A 27631-nucleotide genomic window follows, 5' to 3' on the forward strand; every position below is an offset into this window, starting at 1 on the left:
ACTGTACCACACAGCTTATGAGATCTTAGTTCCCTGACCAGGGATTGAACCTGGGCCCTTGACAGTGAAAACACAGAATCCTAACCATGGGACCTACTGGAGTACCAGAGAATTCCCAAGAACTTTATGTAAAGCTTTATGTACAATACTAATTCATAACAGCAACCAATAGCAAACAAAATAAAAATTACAAAATTTTGTGTAACATTCAAAGTTGTAAAAATATTATTTTATAGTCATTTAAATAATATATTTGTAAATTCATTTATTTCTTAAATCAGCTTGCCAAGGGAATTATTAGAACCTTCAGATTTGAATAACTACTTCAGGTTAAGTAGAATAGTTCATCCAAATGCTGAGTGAGACTGTATTTCAAGACATCACACGCAATTTATTGAGAAATATTTGCTCAAAGGTTATTTAAATAGCTTCTTAGGGATATGCATGTGTATTTTTTAAGAACATTACCTATCCCAAGTACCATTCTAATTTTAAACCCTAATTAAATTGAATATATTGATAATTATGTAATTTTTCTAAATTTGCCCATCTACATATTATATTTCTTTCTCAAATTGCTACCCTTTTGATGATCAAATCAGTAATTTTCCAATGATTTACACTGCATGATACGTTAAAAAGTAAGATAATGATCATCAAGTTAATGACTTAAGTCATCATCTTTGTCTTACTCTTGGTCATATATTACAGACACAATGGATGTTATGGGAAAAATATAGAGCAGATGGCAGCAACTGTAGGTTTAAAGAAGGATGCTTGCTTTCTTTAACTAGATGGCCCTCAGTTATAATGTAGTATTTAAATAAAAGTTTTGGAGAAGTGTAGGAGTGTAAACGCAGCAGTGGCAGTAGGCATGGGGTAGGGGTAGTAGACAGAGACAAGTTGTGACAAGTAAATACGGACATATCACAGGGGGGCCTGATAATTGTTTTAAGAGCATTTTATTTTATTCTGAGTGAAAAGGGGAAGCTGTGAAGGGTCATGAGCATAAGATGGATTTGATATAATTCTATATAATATAATGTAATATAATCCTTTAGATACTACTGAATCATCCTAGCCTATCCTTCACATATAACTAAGGCTTGTAAAAGTCAAATGATTTCCAAGTCACAAGAATGACCAGTGGCAGAGTCACAATCAGAATACAGTTGTGTTTTGGTTTGATATTCCAAATCTGTTTGTCTATGACAAGTAAAGTTGTTTTATTCCACATGTTTGTGACAAAAACAAACAAAAATGTATTTTTAGAAGTAAAGGTTATTTTGGTCAACAGTGAAGTAAGCTGTGTCATGATGGCATCATCTTATTTGTTGTCCTTCATAAGCACTTGTAGTTCAGCTGCTAAGAGACCACCTGGAGCCTTATCTCAGTAAGAATATGTAAAGAAGCAGCCATGGCAAGGGGACACTTAGACTATAAACACTGAGAGTTTGTGAGGAGTATCTGCTTTAGGGCAAAGCTACTCTGCTGATCTAGCTCTCCAGAAATCTTGAGACACTTGCTCCTGCCACAGTAAAGCTGCTCTTGGTTGGCAGTAGTGTTAAACTGTACAGCAGCCTCAGGAAGAGAAGGGACATCTATTTGTTCCTGCCTGTGTTAGGCACTCTCTGTTGGTGGTGGCACAAGCCAGGCACGGTTCCCTGGAATCATGACCCTCTGAGCATCCTAGCCTGCTCACCAACACCAGCACCATTAGTCCCCAGAAATGCTGTAGTAACAAGGAACTTTTATTTTTGTGCTGGCAGCTGAAAGTTATCTCCCAGTTGGCAAAGCCATCTGTCCAAGACACAAAAACTTATAGCAAATGTACACTTTTAACTAAATTTGAGCTTTATTGCTGTCATCTACCCTGGCCTGAAACAATATCAGGATTAATATAGTATTTGTTGAGAGTATGTTATTTCTTTATTGGTTTATTGGACATATTACCCCATATACTATTGGCTTGTGAAATTATTATAAATACCACAGCAAACCTGTTTGTATTAAAAACAATACTGGCAAAGGCAATCACAAACTCTGATCATAATTTGTCTCCAATCAAAGCAACAGTCTACAATCTGTTATCTTCCAACAATTAGTTCAGTTCAGTTCAGTCGCACAGCCGTGTCGGACTCTTTGCAACCCCAGGAATCGCAGCACACCAGACCTCCCTGTCCATCACCAATGCCCGGAGTTTACTCAGACTCATGTCCATTGAGTCGGTGATGCCATCCAGCCATCTCATCCTCTGTAGTCCCCTTCTCCTCCTGCTCCCAATCCCTCCCAGCATCAGAGTCTTTCCAATGAGTCAACTCTTCACATGAGGTGGCCAAAATATTGGAGTTTCAGCTTTAGCATCAGTCCTTCCAATGAATACCCAGGAATGATCTCCTTTAGGATGGACTGGTTGCATCTCCTTGCAGTCCAAGGAACTCTCAAGAGTCTTCTCCAATACCACAGTTCAAAAGCATCAATTCTTCAGCGCTCAGCTTTCTTCACACTCCAACTCTCACAACCATACATGACCACTGGAAAAACCATAGCCTTGACTAGACAGAACTTTGTTGGCAAAGTAATGTCTCTGCTTTTCAATATGCTATCTAGGTTGGTCATAACTTTCCTTCCAAGAGTAAGAGTCTTTTAATTTCATGGCTGCCATCGCCATCTACAGTGATTTTGGAGCCCCAAAAAATAAAGTCTGACACTGTTTCCACTGTTTCCCCATCTATTTCCCATGAAGTGATGGGACCAGATGCCATGATCTTCGTTTTCTGAATGTTGAGCTTTAAGCCAACTTTTCACTCTCCTCTTCCACTTTCATCAAGAGGCTTTTTAGTTCCTCTTCACTTTCTGCCATAAGGGTGGTGTTATCAACAATTAGTAATTTGGCATAAGTCACTTAATGACAAAATCACAAAGGTCATGTGCTTCTGATATTTATTTTAGGGGACCTTAAAATTTATTGAGAATATAGAGTCAGCTCTCATTCCTCCTCTATCAGAGTTATTTCAGAGTTAAAGACAAGTTATTTTAAAGAACCAGTCTATGTTCTTCAAAGAATCTCCAAAGTGCCATCAGTTCAGTTAGTTCAGTCACTCAGTCATGTCCGACTCTTTGTGACCCCATGAACCTCAGCATGCCAGGCCTCCCTGTCCCTCACTAACTCCCAGAGTTCCCTCAAACTCATGTCCATCGAGTTGGTGATGCCATCCAGCCATCTCATCCTCTGGCGTCCCCTTCTCCTCCTGCCCCCAATCCCTCCCAGCATCAGAGTCTTTTCCAATGAGCCAACTCTTCACATGAGGTGGCCAAAGTACTGGATTTCAGCTTTAGCATCATTCCTTCCAAAGCAATACCAGGACTGATCTCCTTTAGAATGGACTGGTTGGATCTCCTTGCAGTTCAAGGGACCTAAAGCATGTTCAGGGTAAACTAGCCTGTGTTTAACAAAACTGCTTCTTAGGGTGTGTTCATGGGGGTGGGACTGCATCTCATTACATTTGAAAATGTTTGAAATTAAACTAATTCAATGAGATAGCTTCCATAAACAAACACAGAAAAAGCATTTAACAAAAAGAAAACCTCTTTGAACCTTCTACTGTGGAGCTGACTTCTGACTTCTATATAACTTCCGTTTCCACTGGTTCTTAATAAGATTAGCTGCAGGATTTACTAGTAAAGGGCAAAGCCTGTTCAATAATATCCAACTGTTCACAGTGAATGTGAAATGGTCCCAGATTGAAACATCTATTCACACTTCAGACAGACACTTCTTCAATGCAACAATGTTTATTCTTGTAGCTTTTAAAAAGATGGTGCTGAGCTTAAAAAAAAGGATAAGTCCTTTGGACAGTCTCTGTTATATCTCTCCTCTACATTGATTTCTCTCAGAAAGCTCCATGGTATTATTGAAAATAAAACACAAAAATGTAGTGCTTTTTAATATGTTTTTCTGACAGATTTTTTTTTCATTTTCTTTAAGGCTGTGTAAGTAAACTTAGATTCATGAAGAAAGTAATTCAAGGAGAAAAAGATTGAGAAATATTCTAATCTGTCTTCAGAAATATGTAAATGCTCAGCATAGAGAGTCCTGTTTGCTGAAATCATATTTTAATATTGACATGCTATACCATTAGTAATGGCTTTTTAACAGCCTAAATTTAAAATGCTCCTACTCATGTAGGATAAATACAGACATATGGAAATTCTGTCCTCAGGCCACTCGTTCATTTGGTGATTTATACACAGAAAACCGGAAATAGTTCAAAAGTTTTAAGCATGCCACACTTTTAAAAATGAAAGTAAGATGTGTCAAGTTTTAAAAATCAAGTAAAATTATTATATTAAGTAATAATAATTACATACTAAATACATCTTGAAAAATCATCTATGATCTTCACTGGATCAAGGATTATAGAAACTATTGGGATAAATCTGAATACTGATTTAAGAAAGATGATACTATTTTATCAGGATTAAGTTCCTCAGGGAAATCAGCATATTGTGATGAAGGTTGAAGGGTGTCCAATTTATTGGAGATACGTGCTATAATTATATATGAAAAGGAGGGGAGAGGGAGAGAGAAAAGCAAATATGGCCAATGCTCATAATAGGTTGACTGTAAAAAAGGATACAGTATAATTTTAACTTTCAATTTTTTTTTCAAAATAGTTCACTAAAACAGTATTAGCTGTGTGTCTTTACCAATTTTTAATTTATTTAATCAATGATAAGATTCTATGGAAAAACCCAAAGAAATTTTTGGCCAACCCAATATTACTGAGTCAGGCATTCACTTTGCTCTGGGGATATGGAGGTAAATTATAACGAGCCCTGCCTTCTGATAACATACACTCTACTAGGCAAGACAAACATTAAACAAACCAAATAATTAATTCTGGAGATCACAATAAGTAGGAAATGTTATGAAATAGTGTAACAAGATATATTAACCTAGTTGCCAGAGGATAGGAGGGCTTCCACAAGAGAATGACATTAAAGATGCACTGTATACAGTGAGTAGGATTCGAGGTTAATGGTCTTAGACAAAGAAAGAAAGGAGACCTCTTTTAAGTTGGTGAGTGCTCTTATTTATGTACAACTGTTGATTGTCAGTGAAGGAACCTGACAAGAAACCTTTGACCAACATAACTTTCCTGGACATAGTAAGATCTTTGAGGACTGAAGACACAAATTAATCTTGCTGAGTTAAAAACCATACACAGTGCCTCCTGTGGTTCAAGACATAGTATTCAATAAATATTGTTCAATAAGTTGTCTCGTTTTCATAAATAGCATTGTAAAATAATCAATCAAAAATTTCAATAGCTATTGTATATACTACATTAAATATTTAAATGTAATAATCTTATATTGAGTACCAGCAATGCAAAATTTGTGTTTTATTAGATATGAGGAGTCTAAATAATGTCACTTAAAATGAAGTCAGACAGGTATGTTGGTAAATGAGAGATGGAATAGAGAGAAAGAAATTTATTTTATAATTATTTTAATTCTACCTGATACTACTGATGAAACATTATGTGTGTTCTATTTGAAGCAGATCATGTAAACAAATATATAATGAAAATTAAATTTTTAAATATACATCAGGAGAAAAAAATATAGTAAACAAAATAAGCAAAAATTTTAGTAATTAACTAGTACATGCTAATTAAATCCCTACTTCGAAACAAAAACAAATACAAAATAAAGGCATTAAAAAAAATACCCATTTTAGTTGACCCAGTTAAATATATTAAGTATGGGTCAATATCCTTCTCACTCTAGACCCTAAAACCCAGTGTTAAACTATAAAGAATAAAAATAACATAAATTATAAATACCCAAAAGCATAAATCTGCACAAAAGTAAAAGAAGATAATGAAACTAATTATTGTTGCTGCATACAATTTTTGAAATTTTTCATATTTTTATTTTGCCTGTGAATAGTTTTTCATCCTTTAGTCCTTTGATTTGGCAAATAAAAGTTTCCATTTTTATTCCTCTTTTAGAGCCACCTAAATTTCTGTCCCAAAAACTTCTGGGTTTTTTTTCCTAGTGAAAGGATAAATTGTTAGATAAATTAGCATTTTATTTATATCATATTAAATATTTCCATTTTCCCTCCAATGCCACAGCAAAATGATTCAACTCTTATTTAACAAACAGCAGCCTTGAGCTGTAACCAAAAATATTGGGTTGGTCAAAAAGTTTGTTCAGGTTTTTCTGTAACATCTTACTAAAAACCCAGATGAGATATTTCTTTAAAAAAAAAAAAGGATATTTTTAAAAAATACTTTTTTAAAAGAAAAGAATATTTAAGAAGGTGAATGATAGCTTATAATAGGTAAACAGCTTGTTTCAATGGAATTTTCCACCTACTACCCTGCAACAAATTTGCAATGGAATCTTAGAACCTTTGTCAAAGGTCTTTGAAATATAATAAATAACAATTAATGGGAAATTATTAAAATCCAATTCATATATTATAAAAATAAGTCAGCCCAAACTATCCTCATTTTAATTTGTGATAGTGCTATTAGCTAGAAGAATATGGTGATGCTACAGACACATATCTGTGTTGAAGTAAAGCTCTTTTTTCATAATGTATTTGTCACATGTTTACTTTTGGTAATTCATTTCACGGACTTTCAAGTTATCTTGGATTTTTTTTTTTATTCCATTCTTTTTCAGGTTCTATTTCACTTTCTTTTTTTTTTTTAATTTAATTTTATTTTTAAACATTACAATATTGTATTAGTTTTGCCAAATATCGAAATGAATCCGCCACAGGTATACATGTGTTCCCCAACCTGAACCCTCCTCCCTCCTCCCTCCCTGAAGAAATATCGCTCCATGGCAGCAGAATTAGATGTATTCTTACCTAGCTGAACATCTTCATCACAGATGTTTGCTACATTTCTCTTACAATTTCAAAAAAGTCTATCATTTGAAATTGAACATTGCTTTACTTTATGTGGCTTAGTAAAGCACGATAATATGCCAGTTTTTGAGGGTAAAGGGAGAAAAAGTTCCTTTAGTTCAAAATGAGAAAGAACCTTTTAACAGAATCATGTGAACAGTGGGGTGGGATATTTTGAAAAGAAAAGATCTAGTCATAAAAGTAGTCAGTGAGAGCTTCTTCAAAAGGTTATAGAAATTTCTGCTCTAGGTTAAAATTTTAATAAATATAAGCTTAAAATTACAAACAATATAAGCTTAAAATTACTTCTTCATTTCATTGTCTTGCTCTAAGAAAGCAAGCCAAACAAAGTTCTACAATATAAACCACACTTTTGGATATAAGTACTCTACTGATATTAAAAATCAAATACAGTACTTATTAAAATAATAAATACTAGATTTATGATAAAGGAAAATACTAATTTTAGAGTTAATACTAAATTAGAATTTTATTTATATCAAATTAAATAATTCCAAGTTGAAAATATCTCCTATCCTAAAGTCAGGTATTAGGAGTCTAAATATTGTGACTTAAAGGGAAGTCAGACAGATTAGTAATTGGAATTGACAAAGTAAATGGAATAGACAAATTCATTTTATAGTTATTTTAATTCTACTGCATGCTGTCATTTGATAGATATGAATACTGAGGCAGAGAACAGTTAAGTAATTTTCTTAAGGAAAGAGTTAAAACACAGAGAAGCTGGTAGTTGCAGTTCAGTAAAACAGGACCTAAAGTTCATAGTTTTCCTGTAATATCAAGGGGCTTCATCAACATCCTTACATGTCATGGAAGATAACTAGAATTTTCATTTTAATAGCAACAATCTGCTTGGGGACATGAAATTATTTTAAAATTTAAAAAATATGACTGATGATAATAAAAAGTACATAGTAGAAATTGACCAAATGCCAAAGCATTACATAAACTGTAATTGCTATGGAGATCAGAAAGGCAAGACATCAAAGTAGGCAAGTATGCTTCCTTTTTTCAATATCAAGAAAATTTTATTTTTTATTTATTTTAAGTTTTTATTTTGTATTGGGGTATAGACAATTAACAATGTGATAGTTTTAGGTGAAATGCAAAGAGACTCAACCATACATATACATGTATCCATTCTCCCCCAAACACCCTTCCATCCAGCCTGCCACATAACATTGAGCAGAGTTCCGTGTTTATATAGCAGGTCATTGCTGGTTATTCATTTTAAAAATAGCAGTGTACACATGTCCATCCCAAACTCCCTAACTATCCCTTGCCCCAAACCTCAATCATAAGTTCATTCTCTAAGTCTGAGTCTCTTTCTGTTTTGTAAGTTCATTTGTATCATTTATTGTTAAATTCCACATATAAGGGATGTCATACTATATTTCTCCTCTGTCTGACTTACGCGGTATGACAGTCTCTAGGTGCATCCACATTGCTGCAAATGGCATTATTTCATTCTTTTTAATGGCTGAGTAATATTTAATTGCATATATGTATCACATCTTCTCTATTCCTCTGTCAATGGGCAAATCGCTTCCAAATCTTGGCTATTATAAACGTGATTAAATGAACATTGGGGTGTAGGTATCCTTTCAGATCATATTTTTCTCTGGATATATGCCTAGGAGTGGGATTCCAGGGTCATATGGTGGCTCTATTTTTACTTTTTTAAGGAACCCCCATACTGTTCTCCATAGTGGCTGTACCAGTTTATATCCTACCAGAGTGTAAGAGGATATCCTTCTCTCCACATCCTCTCCAGCACTTATTTTTAGTGGATTTTTTGATGATAGTCATTCTGGCTGGTGTGATGTGATATCTCATTGTTTTGATTTGCATTTCTCTAATAATTAGTGATGTTGAGCATCTTTTCATGTGCCTCTTGGTCATCTGTATGTCTTCTTTGGAGAAACGTCTATTTAGGTCTTCTGCCTATTTGTTGATTGAGTTGTTAACTTTGATGCTGTTAAGCATCAGGAACTATTTACAAATTTTGGAGACTAATCTCTTGTCCATCACATCATTTGCAAATATTTTCTCCCAACCTGTTGTTTATCTTTTCGTTTTGTTTACAAAAAGCTTTTTGTGCAAAAGCTTTTGGTTTTAAGTAGGTCCCATTTGTTTATTTTTGTTTTTATTTCCATTGTTTTGGGAGATAGATCAAAAAATACTTCTGTGATTTATGTCAGAGTGTTCTGCTTATGTTTTTCTCCAGAATCTGGTCTTATATTTAGGTTTTTAATTGACTTTGAGCTTATTTTTGTGTATGGTGTTAAAGAATAATCTAATTTCAATTTTTACATGTAGCTGTTCTGTTTTCTGAGCATCATTTGTTGAAGACACTATTTTTACAACATTGTGTAGTCCTGCTTCCTTTATCACAGATTAACTTACCATGGGTGCAAAAGCTACAGTCATCAAAACATTATGGTACTGGCACAAAAATAGAAATATAGATCAATGGAACAGGATAGAAAACCCACAGTAGAAAATGTTAATCAAAACACCTGCTTGAAGGATTATGATTGGAACTACATCAATGATCTATAGTTTATATTCAGATGTCAAAGCTAACTATTAATCAATGTGATTTTTATTTAAAAAAAAAAACATGTTCAGAGTGGTCTATCTACTAGCAGTTACTTTTGAATTCAAATATTTCACTGTTGAAGAAGAGGAAAGTATGAAAAATATTAGCAATTTGGAGGACATTCACATGCACTAGATACCTAGGTCAGTACAGGAGACCACTCAAAGTCTAGGGGGCCATTAACAATTTGTTTATACATTATTACAAGTCAGTATGAAGTGTTTGAAGCAAAAGAGAATGCTGTTGAAAGAAAATGTATGCTCTCTTTATGCGTCTAATGCATCTCCTGCATTGGCAGGCAGATTCTTTTACCACTGTGCCACCTGGAAAGCCCAGTCCTATAATTAGGTCTCAATATTTTAGTTAGCCTGTGCCCTGGAACTGTAAATATCACAGTAGCTCATCATGTTTTGCTTTGTTTAGTTTCTCCAACTTATGTGAAACAAAAAAAGTTAGAGGGCGACCAGAACTGGATATTTCCTTTCCCTTATGTCATTTAGTCTCTGGTGAAATCCTCTATTGTTTAACCATTGGTGAAATACTTCATCGCAAAGGCAGGGTTTATTAGAAATAATAGAATGCTCTGAAGTTTTTCCTAAATATCCACTATGCCACACACACCCCGGCTTTTGCCAGAAGCACAGGAGAGTTTTCTTCCATTTTCACTATCAGAATCTAGTTGAGCTCCAGGAGGTAAAACTCAAAAAAACTTTGCAGTCTGTGAGAACTGGGCCACTCTAGAGTTTTGAAATCATCAACTTGCTCATATTGTCCTCCTAGCAACTTGTCAATAACAAGTTTAGGTTAGTAAAAAAGTGCTTAGGTTTTCCTGCTCTGATGCAGATTCCCACCAAGGTTGCTGTTCATGGGATTCTACTTGGGTAAATTCTGATTCTCTTATATAGGTGAATTTAATAAATAAAGATAGGTTTATTTAAATAAAGATAGATGTATTTACCTATCTGTTTTTCCAATTTGGGGTGCTAGCAGTTTGCCCTACTACATCAATTCCTTGAAAGATCTAAAATTATTTGTCTTTAAGTTTGTTCAGCCTTTTTTTTTTTTAATTGTTGTTGTGTAGTAGAAGTGATGATTTTCAAGCAAAGTGGACCAGAAATCAGAAATCTAAAACATTTTTCTTCACAAATTTGATGTAAAATCTTAGGCAATTCACTACTTGTTCTATTATTGTCTTATGGGTGGCTGACTTATCTTAATTCCCATATGCCTGTCTTGAATTCTTAGAGTATCTCATGGATGCAGACGTGCATGAATGCATACACATATGATCACATCTTAAGTAGAAAGACGAGAAAACAAGGCAACATAGGAAAAGAGAATGAAGAGTGAGTAGGCAAAGCTTGGGACCATGGAGGCAAAATAAAAATTTGCCACATTCACTGAGGACAGAGTGACTATGTATGGGTGTATAACCCAGGACACACACACACACACACACACACGAGCATTTATTAAGGAGAAATTGTAATAGAAATGCCAACTCATGAAAGAAATAAACTATTATAATGACATTTATATATATGTGAAAGTGTGATAAGTCGCTCCAGTCGTGTCCGACTCTTTGCCACCCCAAGGACCATCGCCCTCCAGGCTTCTCTGTCCATGGGATTTTCCAGGCAAGAATATTGGAGTGGGTTGCCATTCTCTTCTCCAGAGGATCTCCCAATACAGAGATCGAACTCGGGTCTCCTGCATTGCAAGCAGATGCTTTACCATCTGAGCCATCAAGAAAGCACTATATGTGTGTGTGTGTGTGTGTGTGTGTGTGTGTGTATACACACATATGCATATTTATATATCTGAAAATCTAAAAAATATTAAAAATATTTAAATAAAAATAAACAAAAAAGACTAAATGCATTCACCAAAGTATTTCAGGAAAAGGAAAGTTACATTACAGAATCAAGAACAGTCTACTAAATAATACATGTGGCTGTCTGACATTTGACACTTAAATCTTTATCATTCCTAAGATTTGAATTTAACACTCTAAAATGTTGAGGTAATGATATATAACATTCAAGAGTCTTATAAAGAATGATTAAAATACATAAGACATTCAGGAACTGGTAGGTTAAAAAACCCAGAGTCAAATGTAAATGTATATATAACTAAACTAAAAATCCTTCAAAAGTGTTAATTACATTAGGATTGAATAATCAAGTTCTATTATCTGCTACTTATAATTTACACAATAAATTATATTTCAAGCCTTATGTGTTCATTATATATTTAAAAGTATATTATTCATTGTTGTACCTTATAATTTTTTATGCTTTAAGTGATAGGACAGGATTCCCAGGTGGCTCAAACAAAGAATCTGCCTGCAAAGTAGGAGGCCTGTGTTCAATCCCTGGGTTGGGAAGATCCCCTGGAGAAGGGAATGGCTATCCACTGGAGAATTCCAGAAGAGCCTGGCAGGCTACAGTCCATGGGATCTCAAAGAGCCAGGTATAACTGAGAGACTAAAAAGGAATAAGAAAATATACTTTTATAGTTTAAACTATACATTCAATAAGAAAGCACTGACAATAATAGCATTTATAATAAAAATCAAATATGACAGGAAAAACTAAATACCAAATTAATATCTTAGCATATACAGTAAAAGAGAAGTACTGTTAGACAATGAGTGGGTGGAGACTGAAGCAATTTACAAGGACTGATTTCATATTCCCACAAAACCTTAGCATTTTTATCTAATTTCCCCGTATGGCACAATTGCCCTCAATTTGAAAGGGACATGGGCCTAGCTTTTAGTCCAAAGAGATACTGGAAAAGTGTCTTGGAGAACAGATTAAAGTGTAGGCATGTGTCTCTACCCTAAATGCTCTGTTCCTTGGCAACATATAACTATGGTCCTTTTAGTAGCTTATGATGCCAATCAGCAATGTAGACAATCTGTCTGAAGTTCAGCCAAAGGCTGATCTCACTAACCTATCTAGGCTTGCTAGCAACAGAAAGAGATTTTATCTCATACTTATACTGCCCACAAAGGCTGATCCTTTTTGAGTGAAGACCTTGAAGTTCAGCTGAAACTATAAAACCTGTCCAAATGAAGAAATAACTGATGTTGCCAAGAATTGGGCAATTTAATCTTTGTCACCTCACCATCAGAATACCAACTTCTGGACTCCTTTATTTACTCCTCTGTGATTGACACAAACCATACTGTCAATAGATGTACAGTTCTTGGTGAAGAAATAATGATGAAGTCACAGGAGGATGAAACATACCTTGCTAATGCATTTCTACTGTTTTAGTATCTCTTTTTTGAAGAGGAGTAAATCTAATGTTAAAGTGACAAGTCATCATGATTATTATATTTGTTTTTATAGACCCAGTAAAAAAGAACCTGCTTTTACTTAGAAAAGCAGAGGATCAAATACTTACTTGCCAAAAACAGATACAGAGAGAAAAGTTGTGTCCCGTTTGACTGTAACAGAAATTGGCAGAGTTCCTTACATACAGAAAGTGAAAGTAAAGTTGCTCAGTCCTATCCAACTCTTTGTGACACCGTGGACTACAGTCCATGGAATTTTCCAGGCCAGAATACTAGAGTGGGTACCCTTTCCCTTCTCCAGGGGATCTTCCCAACCCAGGGACTGAACCCAGGTCTCCCTCATTGCAGGTGGATACTTTACCAGCTGAGCCACAAGGGAACCGCTTACACACAGAAGTACTGTATAAAGTGAAAGTGTTAGTATCTCTTTCATGTCTGACTCATTGTGACCCCACGGACTGGGGCTGGCCAAGATCCTCTGTCTTTGGAATTCTTCAGGCAAGAATATTGGAGTGGGAAGTCATTTCCTTCTCCAAGGGATCTTCTTGACTCAGGGATTGAACCTGGGTCTCCCTCATTGCAGGCAGATTCTTTATCATCTGAGCCACCAGGGAAGCCCTGTGTATAATTTGTTAAATTCATCTCATTGGGTGATGAATGAGAATGCTTTATCCAAAAGAACTGTTTAATTACAAGACAATTTCTTTAAAGAGAAACTAATACAGTTATGTAAAGTTTAAAAATAAAATTAAATTAAAAAAAAAGAAATAAATAGATAAAACCACACACAAAAAATAAATAAAGTAACAACCAGAAGATTTTAAATTACAAAAAAAAAAAAGAGATTTTATTGACCATACTGCCTCCATAAAAGATAATTCCAAATCATTTCTTGACATGTTAGCTGAAGTGAGCCCATTCAAATCTAAAATAGATCATATTATCACTGTCTTGCTCCACAATGCTTTCCATGAGACTCATAGCTATATATTCTCTATGGAGTGCCGGTACTTTGGCCACCTGATGCAAAGAAGCTACTCATTGGAAAAGACCTGATGCTATGAAAGACTGAGGTCAGGAGGAAGAGGAGGCAACAGAAGATGAGATGGTTGGACGGCATCATTGACACAAAGAACATGAGTCTGAGCAAACTCCAGGAGATAGTGAAGGACAGGGAAGCCTGGTGTGCAGCTATTCATGGCATCGCAAAGAGATGGACATGACTTCGTGAGTGAACGACAATGGAGGACATGGCTCCATGTGATGTGGCTTCCTATCTCTCAGACCAAACCCAGTCCTGCACATCTCACTGACTCACTCATCTTTTTTCTGTGTCTATCAGACCCTCAGTGCTCTAACCTCAGGGATTTGCAAGGCTCTTCCTTCCACCCAGATTGCATGTAATTTACTTCCTCTCTTTTTTCATTTCTTTACTCAATTTCTACTTTCCTAGAGAGGATTTCATAAATCCTGACACTGAATTTAACCTAAACTCTCTTAGTCCCAACTCCCTATTTCCTCCTTCTGCTTTATTATTTTTTCCATACTATCTATGTTCAATCATTTATAGTTGATTAGTACTTATTTCTCTAGTTTATTGCCTGTGTATGTTAGGGATGGGAAAACTAAAGAGCACAGACCAGGTCTGGCCCTCCATCTGTTTTCGTAAATAAGATTTTATTGGAACAGGACTTATATTCATATATGTATCCTCTCTGGCTCCTTTTGCATTCCAATTGGAGAGATGAGTTAGTGTGACAGAGGCCACACTGCCTACAAAGTCTAAAATATTTCTAAAGAAATAAAATATTTCCATAGAAATGTTTGCTAGTCCCTGCTCTATTCTAACAAATCCTGATTTATCCTAATCTCTGGTCAATCCTAACAGGGAAGCTGGCATGCTTCAGTACATGGCGTCGCAAAGAGTTGGACATGACTGAGCAACTGAACAACAGCATCCTAACAAAGAGAAAACTCCACAAGAACAAAACTTTTATTTGTAGCTTTCATTATTATTTCTACTGCTTACTATAACCCTGGCACATAATAAATGCTCAATATATATTTGTTGACTGAACGAATAAGCTCTGTTAAAGCAAACCTCAATGTTATAAAAATGTATCCTGTTTTAGAAAGATGGCTAATTGTTGATAAATCCTATAATATGATTTGTAAATCTCATAGGAATATAAAATATTTCAAAGAATATAAAAATTTTCACCTATTATTCTTATGCCAATTCAGGAGGAAAGTATATTTTAAAAGTTGTTTGCATCACAATTACAGTTTCTCAACAGTAATCACATATTCTTATTGCTCTCTAATTACTACTGAGAAAGCAGATTATGTTCCATTGTGTTCTAAAGTAGCTTTAACTTGCTGGATTGCTTATCAATATAACCAGCTGTTCAATGGTAGATCCAATGATGATGGTGTTTTTAATTGCTTTTTCGTTTGGCTAAGTAAGTTCAGATGGTCACTAATTAGTTCTGTCATGCAGAGATAGTTTTGTTATGAACAATGCAATCAGTGTTTCATTGAAAAGACAACTGTCCTAAAATCAACACTGCTTAATTATCCCTATGAATTCATCCTCAGTTTCTTTATTTGTTATAGCTGTCATGAGTAAGGTGACAGGAATTAAGCAAAACTCCAGTTTAAAAGCATGTTTCCACCAGTGCATATAATGATTCTTCATTTTCACCTACTTAGAAGCATTCAACTGAAACAAGTCATAAAGACTTATTGCCTTATTTAGACAATGCTTTGGAGCAACACAAATTATACTAAACTGTAAGATACTGAAATTAAAATATTTTAGCTTTATACCACTACCATATACTTTATAACACTTACCATAGTTTTGGACACACCTATGTGCAAATTCCTTGAAGTTAATTTACTTTGGAAAGTAAAGATTCTTCCCTACCTAACAGAATAAGATTAAAAAAAAAAAAAAAAAAACTAGCCAGAATAGAAAATATGTGGGTAATGACACAAAATGAATCAAAACAAATACATTTTATAATATTTTTTGTGTGCAATGCTCTTTAATTGTTACTTCACAGAGGTTTTAGTAGAACACTGTCTTTCTGTATAAAGCATAGAAAAGAATTCAAAAATTAAAAAGAAAAATCTCAATATACTTTATGCCTCAAAAAACATTTGTACCTCTTATTCTTTTTTCACTTTTCCTAGCATTTCCATTCTTACAGGATCAACAACAACACCAAAAAACTGGTACAGACAAATTTCAATTGGTATATTTTAGAGAAGGTATTGATATATGCCTTTCTGAGACTGAAATACAAACCTAAGCTTCCTATCTGATATTTCATTTTATTCAACATTTTCCCTTGCCTTGTCACAAAGCAATTTTAAGAATTCTTCAACACCAATGACCTAGTTTTTATTATACATATTCCCATGAGATTAAAAAAAAATATTAGCTAAGTGTTAGTCATTATTATACAGAGAGATAATTTTTTGGATCACAGTTATATAAAGTTAAATACATTTATTCTGAAGTCAAAATCAAAGACTGTGTTTCTTCCACTATTAAATGCATAGCTTTGAATTTTTCATTGAGAACATCATTAATATATACTACATTTTTCTTCATCAACTTTACACATATTTTTACATCTAATATACCTCAAAAACATTCTATTTTATTACCCGAAATTCAAATAATTTTATATTATTGAAAATATTATGATATTTCTCTTTTAATATCTTTTACAAATGGAATTTAATGTGAGATGTAAATAACATTGACTATAAGCTTAAATCTATCCCTCCAGAAAAATAGCTGAACAAATTTTATTGAAGTTCTAGGAAAATTTGGATTTTTATGTTGCACAGATTTTCCTCATATTGGCCATTTCCTAAGCTTGAAACAAGCAAAGCAAGAATCCAAAAAATACAGCAGAGAATAGCTGTATTGGGGCCTGTCAGTTGAACAGAAATTTCAGAGATCACACAATGATGATACATCAAATCATAACTAGAAAGAGAGGAGACATTTACTGAAGGCATTTTTTGTGGTTCTTTTTTGCTTTGTTTTTGACTATTCAGAAAGTTTTTTTTCTTGCAATATGAACCATAGCTAGAGTTCATGTTTATTGTAGGAATAATGGAAAAAACAAGATCCACCTAAATGAAGTAAAAATCAAGACTTGACAGGAACAAATTTAATTTGATTACAGAGCAAGGTATTATTTTACAGGGAAATTAGTGGCTTTTGAGTTTTTCTCACAGCTTTGAATCATTTACACCAGACTACCATTCACCATTTATTTATTATCAATATTTTATCGTATAGAAAACTAGTGTCACAACATGAATTTTATGTAAATAAATGAATGGAAATAGTATATGCACTTTTGATAACAAGCAATGTTTTTTTTTTTTTAATTTTTCCAGTTCTTTCAGAAGTTACTGATATATATGGTGTAAATTTAACATGTACAACATCATGATTTGATACTGGGAAATGATTACTACAGTAAAGTGAAGTAGTTAGTTAATAACAGATTCATCAGCTCACAATTATCTTTATTTTTATTGTGAGAACTTTTAAGATCTTCTCTCTTAGAAACTTTCAAGTATAACAACTATGGTGACCATGTTGTTCATTACATGCCCAGAAATTGTTCATCTTGTAGCTAGAATTTTTCTGCGCTGACTGCATTCATTCATTCTCCACTCCTGCCAACCAGTAATCTACTCTTATTTTCTGTGAGCTTTTTTTTCATTGTTTGATGGTTTAGATTAAACATATAAGTGAGATCACATGGAATCTGTCTCCTCTATGATTTATTTCACTTAGCATAATGCCCTCAAAATCCATCTGCTGCTGCTGTTGCCAAGTCACTTCAGTCTTGTCCAACTCTGGGTGACCCCATAGAAGGCAGCCCACCAGGCTCCCCTGTCCCTGGGGTTCTCCAGGCAAGAACACTGGAATAGGTTGCCATTTCCTTCCCCAATGCATGAAAGTGAGCAGTGAAATTGAAGTTGCTCAGTTGTGTCCTATTCTCAGTGACCCCATGGACCACAGCTTACCAGGCACCTCCGTCCATGGGATTTTCCAGGCAAGAGCACTGGAGTGGGGTGCCATTGCCTTCTCTGCAAAATCCATCTGTATTGTTGCAAATAGCAGGATTCCCTTTTAAATGGCTAAATAATATTCCTGTGTGTGTGTGTGTGTGTGTGTGTGTGTGTGTATATGACACAGACAGAGTTTGTTTATCCATTCATTCAACTACCTATGACACTTAGGTTGTTTTCTTAAATTGGCTGTTTGTCAGTAATAATGACAATATAGTGAACAACGACCAGGCAGACAGCTCTTCAAAATAGTGATTTGATTTATTTGGATATATAACCAAAAGTGGATTGCTAAATCACATGGTAGTTCTGCTTCAACTATTTTGAGAAAATTCTATACTGTTTTCCACAATGAACAAACCAATTTACATTACTACTAACAAGGAACAAAGATGCCCTATTTCATGTATCTTTGCCAGAATTTGTTATCTCTTATTCTTTTGGTAATGGCCATTCTACAATGTGAATTGATATCTCCTTGTGGTTTTGATTGGCATTTCTTGATGATTAGTGATGTTGAGTAGTTATTCATGTACCCTTTGGCTATTAGTATGTTTTCTTACAAATGTTTAATCAGGTCTTTTATCCATTTTTAAATTGGATTTTTTTCTCTATTGAACTGTATAGGTTCTTTATAAATTTTGGATATTAACTCTTTATTGGATAATTTATTTGCAATTATTTTCCCCATCCTGTACCTTTTTTTTCATTTAGTTGATTCTTTCTCTTGCTATGCAGAAGCTTTTTAGTTGGAAGTAACCCCATTTGCAAAGTTTCACTTTTATTGTTTGTATTTTTAATGTTGTATCTGAAAGATTATGGCCAAGAGCTTTTTCCTTATGTTTTCTTCTAGAAGTTTTATGGTTTCAGATTTAAGTTTTTAGTTCAACTTGAGTTAATTTTTGAGTGATATCAGATAAGGACACATATTTATTCTTTTCCATGTGGTTCTCCAGTTTTTCTGCTTTTGAATATGCTATCTAGGTTGGTCATAACTTTCCTTCCAAAGACTAAGCATCTTTTAATTTCATGGCTGCAGTCACCATCTGCAGTGATTTTGGAGCCCCCCAAAATAAAGTCTGACACTGTTTCCACTGTTTCCCTACCTATTTCCCATGAAGTGATGGGACCAGATGCCATGATCTTTGTTTTCTGAATGTTGAGCTTTAAGCCAACTTTTTCACTCTCTACTTTCACTTTCATCAGAGGCTTTTTAGTTACTCTTCACTTTCTGCCATAAGGGTGGTGTCATCTGCATATCTGACATTATTGATATTTCTCCTGGCAATCTTGATTCCAGCTTGTGCTTCTTCCAGTCCAGCGTTTCTCATGATGTACTCTGCATATAAGTTAAATAAACAGGGTGACAATATACAGCCTTGACGTACTCCTTTTCCTATTTGGAACCAGTTTGTTGTTCCATGTCCAGTTCTAACTGTTGCTTCCTGACCTGCATACAGATTTCTCAAGAGGCAGGTCAGGTGGTCTGGTATTCCGATCTCTTTCAGAATTTTCTACAGTTTATTGTGATCCACACAGTCAAAGGCTAGATAGTATATTCAAAAGCAGAGACATTACTTTGCCAACAAAGGTCCGTCTAGTCAAGGCTATGGTGTTTCCTGTAGTCATGTATGGATGTGAGAGTTCGACTGTGAAGAAAGCTGAGCGCCGAAGAATTAATGCTTTTGAACTGTGGTGTTGGAGAAGACTCTTGAGAGTCCCTTGGACTGCAAGGAGATCCAACCTGTCCATTCTGAAGGAGATCAGCCCCGGGATTTTTTTGGAAGGAACGATGCTAAAGCCGAAACTCCAGTACTTTAGCCACCTCATGCGAAGAATTGACTCATTGGAAAAGACTCTGATGCTGGGAGGGATTGGGGGCAGGAGGAGAAGGGGACAACAGAGGATGAGATGGCTGGATGGCATCATTGACTCGATGGACGTGAGTCTCAGTGAACTCCGGGAGTTGGTGATGGACAGGGAGGCCTGGCATGCTGCGATTCATGGGGTCACAAAGACTTGGACATGACTGAGCAACTGAACTGAACTGAACTGATCCAGTTTTTCCAACAGCATTTATTGTATTGAAGAGACTATCATTTACCCATTGAGTACTCTTGGCTCCCTTGCAGAATATTAGTTGGTCGTATGTGTGGGGTTTATTTCTAGGCTCTCGAGTCTGTTCCATTAGTCTGTGTGTATTTATTTTTATGCATAATTTGAAATCAGAAAATGTGACACTTCCAGGTTTGTTTTTCTGTTTCAAGATTACTGTACTTTACAGGATCTTTTGCGGTTCTATACAAATTTTAAGATTGCTTTTATATTTATTTTTAAAATAGTAATTGTAACTATGATAGGTATTGTGTTGAATCCTTATCATAATTCCAAGATGGCTTTGGGGAGTGTGAGAAATTTAACAGTAGTAATTCTTCCAGTCCATGAACATGAGCTATGTTTCCAGTGATAGGTGTATTCTATTATTCAGATGATATTTTGTTGGAAGAATTTTGTTGGATTATGTTTCACTTACAAAATGTTGCATTAAGACCACTGAAACTGTTTCCCTGAATTCCTCTGCTGTGAGTTCAATCATGCAATATTCACTTTCATGTTTCCTGCTGAGTTTCTGAGTGTTATACTGCTATTAATGCTTTCCTTCTTTCAGATGTGAAATTAAATTTAGGGGTCTTCATCTTCATTAAATGTCCTAATAAGATATTTTATTATATTTCACAAATAAAAATTATGAAATAAACTATAATTTTCCTAAGACTGTATCACATAAGTAAGGACTTGATTTTCTTCAAGTGTGGAAGACAGCTAAGCATTCCAGGCAAGGTGGTTTCATGAGTCTACCACATTTTATCTGTAACTTCCAACTATATTTCAAATCTTTTCAGCTCTAAACATAGGTAAGCCTTCACAAATTTATTTTGGGTGAGATAATAGAACTAGGAGATACAGGTACTATAACAGTTATTCTTTGAATTGTGGCTTGTGACTTATTTTTTGCAGGCAAAATATTAAAAGAATATCACATCAGAAAATTCTTCATCAGCCTTATCACTCAGGCAGCTTTGTGGCATAAGAAGCAGGGTAGCATAAGGGCAGAGATTAAATGAAATCAATGTAGTGTAAACTTGATTCTTTCCAAAATGAAAACAAAAGTATTTCTTTTTTATTTATGTTTTCTTATTGCCCAAATTAGATTATTATGATGATTATTAGAGTAAAGATTGCCTCATCTATATTTATTCTATGATGTTCCCATGACACTTCTAATTTTCTCCTTTGTAATCAGACTTAATGGTGGGTAGCTCTTGTAAGAAAACCCTGGTAACCTATGTTGAACTGGATTCTTCCCAGACCCCACTTACTTTCATATCTTAGTTATTCAAATGGAATATTTCAGGAACACTACAGTGCAATATGCCTGTAGAGAAAGCCAAAAAGCTCTATAACCAAATCTATATATACCAGATTGTCCTGATTTAGTTTTTAACATTAGATCAATGGAAACAGTTTCTGAATTGATGTGAGAAAGATTCAGTAAGATGTTTTATTGAAAATTAGAATAAATGGATATCTACTTCCCATGATCAAATACACAGTTTAAATAATAATATGAAAATAATAAGAATAGTAAGAGAAAGAACTTAACAAATTATTCTGATGCTGTAGGGAACCAGAATTTAAATTTGTTTACTTAGATTATTTTTTTACAGTATCTCAGAAAAGCAATATGTGATAAAACTGATGTGCTTGATGCCACTGTGTAGCATACACTGCTTATATGTTTGCTAGATTCTTTTATTTATATATTTCTTACTTATGCACCATAACTACAAACTTCAATTCTTAGTTGAAATTCCTACAAACTTCAATTCTTAGTTGAAATTCAATAAATATGTATTGACTTAATCAATACATCATATTTATAAGTTATTGGTCATTTGAAATATGTTAAGACATATCATATTTTTCTGTTCCAGCCCATTACCTAGCATTTTCCCTTTCTACCTCTCTATTCACATAGAAAGAACACAGAGAAAAATGTGTCATATGCAAAACAAGCACTACTTGGTTACCAAGACTTGGTGAAGCAGTAAGAGCAGAATGTGAAAGAACTATCACATTATTTATCAGAGTAAATGTCTTTTGGCTGGTTGCTACCCTGACTGAGTTACCTGGGACTTATCCTGCCATCAGAGGAGTAAGATACAGAGGATTCCAATACTGATATGGCTTTGTTGTAGAAAAATATCAAAAGAAACTAAGGTTTTTTAAGTATTGGAAATCACTTAAACCATTTCTATGCATTCTCTGCATGGACCATTGAGTCTGACTACCTGAATAACAATCTTGCATTTATTTCCTGTTAACAAAATGACTGTATACCCAAGCCAGTAAGTCTCTCTATGCTTAGTTTCTTTGTCTGTAAAACAGTGACACATCCTGTAGCTGCTATAAAGGTTAAATGAGATGTAAAATGCCCAAGCTCTGTGTCTGTAACATAACACTCAATAAATATTAGTTATACTCATTACAATTAATCTAACTTAATTTTCCACTTTCTCCATTTTATGCCACAAGACAATTACAATGGGGTTTGGAGCTTAAGCACTTTCCAGAAATAATAGTTTCATTTCATTAAATGTATCTCTGTTTATTTATCTTTCTTATTATCTAAAAAGATGTCAAGAGACTGGTGACAATATCTGTGTTTGTGAATCCTGGGAACAAAGTAAATATCAGTAACTTTAACAGTGCTTTAAGCGCTATGAAATATACTATTCAAACGTATATACAGGATAAGACAAGGCCTCATTTTTATTAATCCATATACAGGCCTTGTTATATATAGATCTATAAGATAAGTTCATGAAGATAGCTTTTGCTCTAACATGATTAGAAGACTGAATTGACACATGCGTGCTTAGTTACTCAGTCATGTCTGACTCTGCGACAGCATGGACCGTACCGGACAAACGTACCTGTCAGACTCCTCTGTTCATGAAATTTTTCAGGAGTGGTTTGCCACTTCCTACTCCAAGGGAACTTCCTGACCCAGGGATCAAATCCATGTCTCCTGCTTTTGCAAGCCGATTTATTACCACTGCACCACCTGGGAAGCCCCGGGAAATACTGAAAGACTTTTATTACTAGGACTTTATATACTCACATATTATTTTTGTTTTTCAAAAAATATTTATATATTTGTAACATATAAAATGAAACAAGTTTAGTTTTAACATAAAAATGAGCTTTCTATTCTTTCAGCTATTGTATTATCATCCTTAAGTAATAAAATAATTAGTGCCACTGCCACAGCTCAAGAACTACTGAATAAATTAAATAATACAACCATGTTAAATTGTGGAAAAAAGCAACGGAGATTTTTAGTGGACAAAGGTTTATTATGGTGAAACTGTTGGGAATTTGCAATAATGCAAAAGCTTCCCTTTAGCTTTCTGCTGATCTATTGGAATGCAAAGATAAATGTTTCTGTGATTTATAATGCTGGGCATAGAAATCGAATAATATCTCAAGATACTAGAGCTGAATAAAACCTCCAGGTTTCATTTGGTGACTTTTTAATCTCCTTTGAGAAAAGTAAAACTTGAATCTTTACTTTAAATTATGAATTTTCTGATCAAAATAATAGAAATTAAGAGCTTTTGTATGAGTTTGCTGTGAGGTATTTTTTTCATAGGTTAAGGACAACATAGAGACAGACCAATACCCAAATCTCCTGAGTGAAAGAAATGCCAAAATACTAACAAATACAGTGGAAAAGCAATGCCAAGGTGTGGAAACAAAGAACCACAATCAAGCAATTTGGACTGTGAGATTAGGTCTTTTAATACACCCAGCAGAGGGAAAATAGATATGAGGGGAACACTCTATCAGAAGGCCAGGGAGTATTGTTACTATTATCATTATTTAAAGATGCTTTGAGCATCAAAAAAGCACTAAATGCTATAAAAATGATTAGACCCAATTCATGCCTACTTGGCACTCAATTAGACACATCAGAGAGATCTCTTCAGAGTACTCAATGAAAACTCCATATTTAGAGCTATATCAGAAAAGGCCTGGGGGTTAAAAAACTTCCTAAAATGTACTTAAATGGAACAATAGGTGAACAATCTAGCACTTTGGTATGAACTAATTATCATAGTATAACTATTAAAATACTGTGTAGTTTTATAAAAATATATAATTATATAACAATGTATAATAATTATATTCATTTTTATATAGTAGCTAATATATTGGGAGACTAAAGACTGAAAACAGACATTATGAAGTGAATTGAGTCAGAAAGAGAAAGATAAACACTGTATTATATCAGTTATATGTGGAATACAAAAAACCCAAACTCATAAAATCAAAGAGTGAAACTAGAGACCTGGGGGTGGGGAACTGAGGAGATGTTGCTTCAGTTCAGTTGCTCAGTCATAACCGACTCTTTGTGACCCCATGGACTGCGGTACGCCAGGTCTCCCTGTCCATCACCAACTCCGGGAGTTTACTCAAACTTATGTCCATTGATTTGGTGATTCCATCTAACTATCTCATTCTTTGTTGTTGTCCCCTTCTCTTCCCACCTTCAATCTTTCCCAGCATCAGTGTCTTTTCAAATGAGTCAGTTCTTTGAATCAGGTGGCCAAAGTATTGGAAGTTCAGCTTCAGCAAGGGTACAAATTTGCATATACATAAGTCCTGGAGATCTAATGCACAGCAACAATATGGTATTATAAACGTCAAAGTTGCTAAGAGATCAATTTTAATTGTTCCCAACACACAAATAAAGAATTATGTGATATAATAGAGGTGTTAGCTAATGGGATGTATACTGCATTATATATGTGTATCAAATCTAAATATTGTGTACCTTAAACTTACACAATGTTATATATCAATTATATCTCTCAAACAATAGACTTTTAAAAAGGAGAGGATGCAACACTGAATATGGAGGAATACAGGACTCATCTAAAATGCAGGCACCTTTCTGAAGTCCCACTCAGAAATGTAGCAGACTTGAAAAATAAACCCGGAATGGTTTGGAATTGTTGGTAGTAATTATATCGGGTCATACTTCTGTAATTTAAATTAATTCAGATATATCAGCCAGATACATTTACAGACAGCACTGAAACATCTATTGTTGAGGCAATGAATCATTAGTGTACATCTTGGTAAACCAATATATTGGTATAAGATAACTAAGAAAAATCACTCAGACTAGTTACATTGATACTTACATAAATATTAAAAAAAATCTAAATTAAAGATATATTTATTCTTTGCCTTCAGTCTGTTCAGTTCAGTTGCTCAGTCATGTCTGACTCTTTGTGACCCCATGAATCGCAGCACTCCAGGCCTCCCTGTCCATCACCAACTGCCGGAGTTCACTGAGACTCACATCCATTGAGTCAGTGATGCCATCCAGCCATCTCATCCTCTGTCGTCCCCTTCTCCTCCTGACCCCAATCCCTCCCAGCATCAGAGTCTTTTCCAATGAGTCAACTCTTCGTATGAGGTGGCCAAAGTACTGGAGTTTCAGCTTTAGCATCATTCCTTCCAAAAAAAATCCCGGGGCTGATCTCCTTTAGAATGGACTGGTTGGATCTCCTTGCAGTCCAAGGGACTCTCAGGAGTCTTCTCCAACACCACAGTTCAAAAGTATCAATTCTTCGTCACTCAGCTTTCTTCACAGTCCAACTCTCACATCCATACATGACCACAGGAAAAACCATAGTCTTGACTAGACGGACCTTTGTTGGCAAAGTAATGTCTCTGCTTTTCAATATGCTATCTAGGTTGGTCATAACTTTCCTTCCAAGGAGTAAGCCTCTTTTAATTTCATAGCTGCAGTCACAATTTGCAGTGATCTTGGAGCCCAAAAAAATAAAGTCTGATACTGTTTCCACTGTTTCCCCATCTATTTCCCATCAAGTGATGGGACCAGATGCCATGATCTTCGTTTTCTGAATGTTGAGCTTTAAGCCAACTTTTTCACTCTCCACTTTCACTTTCATCAAGAGGCTTTTTAGTTCCTTTTCACTTTCTGCCATAAGGGTGGTGTCATCTGCATATCTGAGGTTATTGATATTTCTCCCAGCAATCGTGATTCCAGCTTGTGTTTCTTCCAGTCCAGCCTTTCTCATGATGTACTCTCCATATAAGTTAAATAAGCAGGGTGACAATATACAGCCTTGACGTACTCCTTTTCCTATTTGGAACCAGTCTGTTGTTCCATGTCCAGTTCTAACTGTTGCTTCCTGACCTGCATACAAATTTCTCAAGAGGCAGGTCAGGTGGTCTGGTATTCCCATCTCTTTCAGAATTTTCCACAGTTTATTGTGATCCACACAGTTAAAGGCTTTGGCATAGTCAATAAAGCAGAAATAGATGTCTTTGTGGAACTCTCTTGCTTTTTTGATGATCCAGCGGATGTTGGCAATTTTGTCTCTGATTCCTCTGTCTTTTCTAAAACCAGCTTGAACATCTGGAAGTTGACGGTTCACATATTGCTGAAGCCTGGCTTGTAGAATTTTGAGCATTACTTTACTAGCGTGTGAGATGAGTGCAGAGTTCCAAAGAATAGCAAGAAGAGATAAGAAAGCCTTCCTCAGCGATCAATGCAAAGTAATAGAGGAAAACAACAGAATGGGAAAGACTAGAGATCTCTTCAAGAAAAATTAGAGATACCAAGGGAACATTTCATGCAAAGATGGGCTCGATAAAGGACAGAAATGGTACGGACCTAACAGAAGCAGAAGATATCAAGAAGAGGTGGCAAGAATACACAGAAGAACTGTACAAAAATGCAGTTGTGGAATGTGTTGTATTAGTTACAATTTGTGACCTAGTGTGGTTCTCATTTTAAACCTCGGAAGGCAAAAATGTACAAACTCTCTAAATATTAATGTTCAAACACTGATAGAAATTCTAACATGAATAAAAAATAATATAACTTGTTGGTTAAAAAAAAAAAAAAAGATCTTCACAACCCAGTAATCACGATGGTGTGATCACTGACCTAGAGCCAGACATCCTGGAATGTGAAGTCAAGTGGGCCTTAGAAAACATCACTACAAACAAAGTTAGTGGAGGTGATGGAATTCCAGGCGAGCTATTTCAAATCCTAGAAGATGATGCTGTGAAAGTGCTGCACTCAATATGCCAGCAAATTTGGAAAACTCAGCAGTGGCCACAGGACTGGAAAAGGTCAGTTTTCATTCCAATCCCAAAGAAAGGCAATGCCAAAGAATGCTCAAACTACTGCACAATTGCACTCATCTCAAATAAGCTGGTCTTATTTTTATAAACAAATAATACTGCATGGCCAACAGTCAGTAATAGTCTCATAAGCACTTTGGTATCAATGGAGGATATTTCAGCATTCTCTGATGTAGAATCCCAGTATTATAGAGAGTTTTCTGACCCTACCAATACAACTAAGCCATCATGGAATTTTAAATGTTTCCAACCAATTACCAAAATATCAAAATACAACCAATCTTTCCAAAACGTTATGAGAAGATTTTCCTTCTTCATTTCTCAACAGATTATTTGCTCTTTTTTCTAAGACAATTTCTTTACCTTTTACACTCTAGCTGTATTAATTTGATATCAAAGTATTTGTACC

Source organism: Bubalus bubalis, chromosome 7 (genome assembly GCF_019923935.1).
Source record: "Bubalus bubalis isolate 160015118507 breed Murrah chromosome 7, NDDB_SH_1, whole genome shotgun sequence".
Classification (NCBI taxonomy): domain Eukaryota; kingdom Metazoa; phylum Chordata; class Mammalia; order Artiodactyla; family Bovidae; genus Bubalus; species Bubalus bubalis.